Source organism: Zonotrichia leucophrys, chromosome 4, assembly GCF_028769735.1.
Source record: "Zonotrichia leucophrys gambelii isolate GWCS_2022_RI chromosome 4, RI_Zleu_2.0, whole genome shotgun sequence".
Classification (NCBI taxonomy): Eukaryota; Metazoa; Chordata; class Aves; order Passeriformes; family Passerellidae; genus Zonotrichia; species Zonotrichia leucophrys.
The window spans coordinates 55,423,336-55,431,204 of NC_088173.1; positions in this window are offsets into that span (position 1 = coordinate 55,423,336).

Sequence of the window (7,869 nt, forward strand, 5' to 3'; positions counted from 1 at the left end):
CCTCTCCCGGCTCCGCTCTTCGCCCCGAACCGTGGCAGCCCCCGCGGCATCCCTAGGGCGGCTCAGTGCGGGCTCTGGCGCAGCGCTCGCTGTCGGGATACCGGGAGTGTGCCTTAAGCTACCGCGACAGCAGAGCTTTGGTTTTGGTGGGAAACCATCGTCCTTGTCAGCAGACTGACTCGCCAAAGTCACTTCCTGCGGGAGAGGCTATGTGGGTCCCCGCGTTCCTCCTCTCACAGAGCTCTTGGGAAGGCAATTCTTGTCCACAGTCAGTATTTCCTTTAAGATCAGTCTTCATCGCTTTTATATTTACGGTTATAATATCCTATAGTTTTATGCCATTCAAGTCCAGATGCTGCTGAGGTGCTTCACAAACTGCTAATTAGTCACCTGAGTCGTCCCCTGAGGCCAGGTTGGATGACTGTTTAAATTAAGCTGAACCACGTACAGCCATTCATATTTCCTATATAACTTTGGATAAATTGAATTCTTCTATCCCTCCAATATATCTATTAATATTAATCACGTGTACAATCAGTTCATTTGTAAGTGAGCAAATCTTTCCTATAGGACAGGACAAAAGCATCAGGATAGCTGGTATGACAGGACTGCCTTGCCCAGCATGTGAATACAGAATATAAAAAGAGCAAAGCTTTTGGTGTGCTCTTGGCCCACTGACCTGTAAAACAGGCATGGGGGAGCCCTGTGGGATTCTCCTTTGTGGGCTGGGAGAGCAGGTTGGGGTGGAAAAGCTTTGGGTTCTCAAGTGCAGGAAGAATCAGTATTGCAGTGCAGGGGTGTAAAGCCTTTCATGCAGAGAGGGGTAAGCGTGTCAGGGTGAAAGGATGCTGAAATTTCTCAAGAGCCTGTCCTGAGCTGGTTTGTGCAGCCATTCTACTCAAGGGGCAGTGAAGGCTGCACTTAACTACACTGGGATTGTTGCAAGAGATTTCTGTATTTTTCACTTCTGTGCTAAATGTATTTAGATTTTCCCTTATTTGGTGTTCAAAGAGCTGTATTTTCCTTGAATGATTACCATATGCCAAATAAAAATCAAATCATCCATATGAAACCATGCTTGTTTTTTTTCTTCACCTCCTAGGGACTTTTTAGAAATACATGAATCTTTATGTATTTATTATGTCAATATTACATGCTAAAGACAAAGCAGTCTACATTGCCCATAAATTTGGGGTTTTTTGTGCCCCAAAGCTGTATTATATCTTCTTACATACCCAGAATCATGTTTACATTTTTGCAACTACATTAGTTCATTGAAGATACTTTCCCTCCTCGTTAGGGTTGCCTTTGTAGTTTTTTTAAGCACTGACCTCTGCTCACATCTTAAGATTTTTAATATAGATTTGATACTTACTTGAAATTATGTGGCTGATGCATTATAAATATCATATTCACTAGGTTCTCATAAATAGCCAAATAATGGCTGTAGCTTGGAAGTAGCAAGTGTGCCTGTAGGAACTCCTGTAAAAAATCCAAAGTCAGTTTCAGAAGATTTTTTCCCCTTTTTTATAGCTACCTCAAGTGTTTAAGAGATGAGAAATCCAAATCTGGATCTTAATAAAACTGATGGTACTCTTGAAGTGTCCATTCTTCAGACCATAGAAGGGAATTGAATCAATGAATTGTTACTTTTCCCTTTGTAAATATTTGATTTAGTTTTTAATTACTTGCTTAGCAAGTCTTAGCAGTTTTTTCTTGTTTCCACAGTTGTCTTTGTACTTTAGGTCTTGAGGTTTTTTGGAACAGAGATCTTCAGCAAGCTCAAGTTCAAGTGCTCGCCCTCCTGGGGAACCACAGCCAGCTCGTACTTGGATGCAGATTTATTAGTAATACTTGAAGAAGTTACTGGTCCCAGATGTCCTACAGCTCTTCTCTTGAGTGACTGAATTGGGATATCTCTGCTGTGTCACTTGGCATTGATGTACCTGAGGAGATGTAAAAAACCTGCAATTCTTGGCCTGGCACTGGGCATGAATGAAGGCATTTATCAGTTATTTGGAAAACCTGGTTTCTCTGCATCTTTTTCAAGAGTGCTTCATCTTCATAGCTGTAATTACATAGTGATGTCCTGGACATCATACAGAGGTTGCTTCAGAGAATGCTCAAATGTTATTGTTTATTTATTATTTACCTAGTGGATAGCAGATACATGCATGGCTTGTGAAACATGTAGTGATTGATTTCTATTCCGAAGGCTCCGTTCTCCAGGCCTGTAGGTATTGACCATTAGGCAGTGATATCAAAGATGTTCACATATTGAGAGTTGAATACCAATGTTATTCCTAAGGCTCTGGGCCAGAAAAAATGGAAATGTCTGCCATGGATGTGTATGTACTTACAGCTGCATTTCAGAGCAGTAGCTAAGAAAGTGATGAAAAATCAAAGTTTATGCTGTTGCACTGCTCCACACGTCGAATTTCTAAAATTCTTAGCAGCTTTTCATATTTTTTTAAGCTTTTACCCTTCTTCTTTGCTGACTAAGAGGTGACTTGAATACTGATGAAAACACGCCCCTTAAATTTGCAACTCAGCAGTATAGCCTGAGGCACGTGTTAACAGCTCCTTAGAAAGTATTTCACAGTCTTTTGGTATTTCCACATCACTTAACATAGCATTGCATTTATATACAAGTTTTGTCTGATGCTGAGTAGCCATTAGCTTTTCTAAAAGGAATTTAGGTAAAATACTCTTTATGCTGTGGTTTCTTGTTTTTAGTTTTTTGATTTTTTTTCTCCAAAGCTGCAGCTTTTGTTTCTCCCTGTTTTGAAGTCTAAATGGTGAAATCTGTCCCCAGATATCAAGCAGAAATGGTACAAAGAGTTTGAAATGAGAATTAATCTTCCACATCCACAGATGCTGCTACTATGGCATTTCATAATGCACCAATTGTGAATATGAAGGTTATTTAGGAATTAAATATATTTAATAAAATATTTATTACTATTTATTGCAAATATCAAGAATATAAATACTCTTTAAAAAAACCTAATGCTTAGTTTTAATTCTAACCAGATTTGTGTGGAGTCAATGTCAAAATGCTGATGATCAATTCAATGAAAAAGACAAACTGTGATGAATTTTTTCTGAACCTGGTATACTGAAATACACTGAAAACTAAAAAATGCAATAGCTTGAGTTACTCTCTTTATAAAAATACTATGACAACATGATAATTCAATATACAAAAATGGAAGTGTACAAGATTTGGTACAAAAATTCTGTTTCCACTGACATTTGTAGGATCAGAATTTGTTCCAGATGGTGAAGATCAAATTCCCTCCCATTTAAAATAATGTAATTCTGGGCTGCTGCAATCCTGCACTCATTTCCCCAGGCTACCCCTTATTCCACGGTCCCTTGCCCAGATACTGGCATTCCTGTGTTCCAATTCCTAGATCTGAAACCCTAACTGGGCCAAACCAAATGGAAGAGTTGCCAGGTTGGTTTTCAATTAAATGAGTATTGGCTGTTTCACAGGACTGTTAAATGAGTGCAAGAATATTGCAAAATCAGCAATACAGTTTTAGATCAGCTTCAGCTGTTACAGAGCTAAACCTTGGTTATTTCTCATTTTTACAGGTTCCTAGCTTTGTCAGAGACAAAGGAAAATCTGAGGCAAAGCTTGGATATAAGACAATTGGAATAGTAACCACACGTGCACTTCACATGCCCCAGCAATAAGGAATGGTTGCAGAAGAAACACCCTCTCTTTGACCTCTGTGTTTTGGAAAGAGCTGTGGGAGCCCTCAAAAGCCAATACCAAGTAAAGGCTGTTGGCACTTTAGGCTGAGGAGCATCTACGGACCTTTAATTTCTGTGCTCCTCTCCAAGATGTATAATGTTATTCTCAGATGGGCTGAAACACTGCGTTTAACAGATGTCAAAATACTGTTGTTAGTCCCTCTTCTCCAGAAGCTACATCCCTTTTTATGTTTGAATCAATTCATCTTTAGCTGGAACTAGTAATACAAGGGTATAATGTTATTAAAATAAATCCTGCTTTGGCAAAGATAGTTCTTGTCAGAACCATTGAAAAAAATCGTTTTTCTAGTACCCTCAGTGCAAAGAAGAAAGGAAAATTATATGTAAATTTGTGGGGGTGGGGAGAACCCACAAACACAAAGCCCTGTTATATCAGCCCATTCTGCACTTTTACCAGTAATACAGCATTCTGTTTAGGCCATCTTGTCAGGAAACGTATAAGAAATAATCTGAGGCGATGACAAAATAATTAACAAGTGGGGGAAGGAAGCAGTTTTGATCCAGTTAAATTGAAATTACAGCGCAGGCTCATAAAAGTGAATTTCACAGGGATAGGCAGTAACAAGTGGTCCAGAGGGAGGTAATTAGATCCTTCTCACCCTCTTAAGGGGGCAGACATTGAAATCAAGAGGCAATTGATTTAGAAGAGATAGAAGGAATGTTGCATAATTAACCCATGGAATTCTTTGCCTCAGACTAATTTCCAGTCGAATTCCTTCGCTGAATTCAGTCACTTACAAAGATAACACTTAAGATGTTATTACATTAGAATATTCTCTATAATTGCCTTAAGTAAGAAGAAAAGCAATTGTTTTCCTGGTTAAAGACATAAGGTACTCACCACCTGGGAGGACATGCAAACTTCCCCATGAGAAACATTACCTGAACATGGTGTGTCTTTGAGCGCAACGCTTTCACTGCTGTCTGCAGCGTTATCTGGGTTGTGGATTACTCTGTTTTACTCTATTGAAAATGATCCTGCCTGAAACAGGTGTAATGGAGCCTTGGGAAGCCATATATACTTATACATCCCTATTTCACAACAGCCTAAACCAAATTAAACGAGGCAACTTGCAATTACCAAAAGTGTCGACCAGTTAAAGCTTAGGGGGCTTCTAAAAGGATCTTTACCCTATTTGGGATTACAAAACAACAGCTGTCAGGTAAGGAACACCTACATTTGTCACAAGGACTGCTGTGCTGTAGAGACTCTGCTGTCAGCAGTGTTCCCACGTCTGCTGCCGTGCACAGAATCCATACCTGTGTCGCTCCAAACAACAAAAGGAATACAAAGCTTCTAAACCTGGGAAGCTTTTGTTCTTCCCAGAGGCAGATTACAGACTGTCTTTAGTGAGACACAGCTACAAATAAAACCTATTCTTTTCTAAATGCTTATTGTTGATTTGATCTGTCAAGAAAGGCTGTACTATTTGGTTACAGTGCTGTTATCAACACGAAGAGAAATGTAAGAGTATACTGGAGACAGATAAAAACGAAGTTTCTCATCATACAAAAATTTTAGCTACTAAAAAAATTAAAATTAACAGCATTATGACCAAACAAACTTTTAAAAACTTCAATGACTTCCAGCTGTCACTTATGGATAGCCCTAAGTGTTAGACATTATCCTTCATTTAATGAAGCTCTTGATGCCTTATACGGGAGATGCTGATTTTTCACATCAGCATTTTATTTTGGGTCGTGGTGCTCTTTCCTACATGCTGTTTGTGCAGCTGATATTCAGCCACTCCATTTATAGTTGTCACGTTTTGCTGGTGCCCCAGCCTCTGCCCCCTGTAGCATACCACTGATGCCACTGGCAAGAGGCAGAATAATTCTGTCTGCATGTGACTGCCCACAGGAGGACACAGCTCTCGGGATGCAGTGGCTTTCCCATGCCATTCCTGGACTTGCTCGGATTCCCTGTGCTCTGGTTTCTAACAGCTTGAATCCAAACTAAACTTGTCAAAGCTGAGCATGTTAAGGAATGCCATTTAGGCCTCAAAACAAGGCTGTCTCATTTTCAGCTGTGAACACACTCACATTTCCTCACCCCCGTTAAGGGAGGGTATGGTGTGCATGTGGCTCCACCATAAAAATCAGACCTACAATAGAAACAGCTTAGAGTAATTACCTCGAGGCATCCATATGTGAAAGTGTCGATCTTCTGCCTTCTAATGGCAGCTTATGTACAGTTAAGGTTCCTATAACATAGTTAAGAGCACAGGGAATATTTCCTATGTCTTGGGGCATGAGAAGTTTCTTCCTTCTAACATTAATATTAATCCTGTGCTGGAGAATAAATTACTTTCCAAGAATTAAAATCATAACACAGTTTCTCCATTCTACATTAACAAGCTCTTTAGAAGTTAGATTTTGTTCTCATTAGTAGAGCAGAACCATACCCTTAATTAAGCAAATGAGGCAGACAAAGACTAACATATGCAAATTAAAAAGAAGCCTGGTAGGCAAGAGGAACAAAAAAGAGGCAAAAGACTTCAAAAAAGCAGTAGTGTCAGAGAATAATTCATCAAACTACAGGGAACTTCTGAAATGGTGAAGAAGGATTTGCATCAGAAGATGCGACTGTGTCCACAAAAAGTTGTAATCCCAAAGCTTTACTCTGGAAGAGGGACTGTCTCATCTCCCCTGTGTAAACCACCACAATGTTCATTTACATGGGAGCTTGCTCAGTCTAGCAAAGGGAGCTCTCAGTTGTGCAACATTTATGAGGACAGACTTGAATTGAGCTGTAGACAGGTTAGTATCATTTTCCACGTAGTGAAAATCTGATTCCAAACTATTTAAGTAGCCTTCAGAGACCTTTGTTCTCCGTACTTCTCTGAGCTTGATTTTAAGTAGAGTCTGCCAAAATGACCCCACTGAAAGGGGAATCAGAGCTTCTTAACAGAGAAGCTCCTTAAGTGAGATTAGATTAACTCCATTTGTAACCAATTTATTAAATTACTACAATCGGGCTATTCAATGTGTTAAGTGTCAAGAAATTCTTCCCATTGAATAGGATATCGTTCTAATTCCAATGGTTCTAAAGCCCATTTTCCATAACTTTAGGTCCATGAAGTTCAAAGATCTACCAATTTAATAGTTTCCAGGCAGGACAAAAAGAACACTTATTTTTTCACTATTTCAGAATGCTTTAATGCCCATGTAAAAAATGCAATAAAAAGTGGCAGAAGAAAACTCAAATCCTGACAGGAAATTTCATATGGCCTTCTTAGCTCTATTTTGTCTGTGTGCAGACATTATGATGAAATTGTTTTTCCAATTGTGAAGTTATTTATGCTTTGGAAGTGGATTGCTTAATATAGCTGATAATGATCCAAATTTATCCTACAATTTCTGCATCATATATAATGACTAGCTTTTACAGAGCCTAAAGAACCAAAAGCTAAAATCATCAGCACTGAACTGTCAGGAAAACGATGGTGATCTATCTTACTATAGAAAACAAAGGCTTACATCCTTAAGGGAATTAAATGTCTAAATCCTGTTTAAATTGCCTTCTTTCCACTGCAACAACAGAGAATCAGGCCTTTAAATAGAACTTAAAACCTAAATCTCTGTGGTGTTGCACCAATGTCATCATCTGCAATATGTATATAATGCAAACACCATAAGGAGATATTGGACTGTTTATCAAGTCATCTATTGACTGTTGTACAATCTGTGGACATCTTTGGGCTACATAATAATTTTAAGTGGAGGAAAATAACTTTTGAAACTGTTTACTTGTGAGGTAACATATCTGTGAATTACTGTAGGTGTACACATTTTTTGTATTACTCATGTTAGCATACAAAAAAGAATTTTTAGTTTTTAGTAAGAGAACTTCCTGATTTTGCTGATGATTTTGGCATGATTGTTAATGTTAACAGGTTGTGAGGCCTGTCCTTAGAAAGGAGCCTTAACAGCATTTACTGGTGGGGACATTAGATTGTCCTGGGGGCTTGTTTGATAGACAACAATTAAGTGACAGTCCTTATTAAAAGGGCAAAATTCTAAAAATACTTGAATTTGTGACATAGAGCTCTTCCTGTTCTCAGTCAATTCTTCACTTCTGTCATA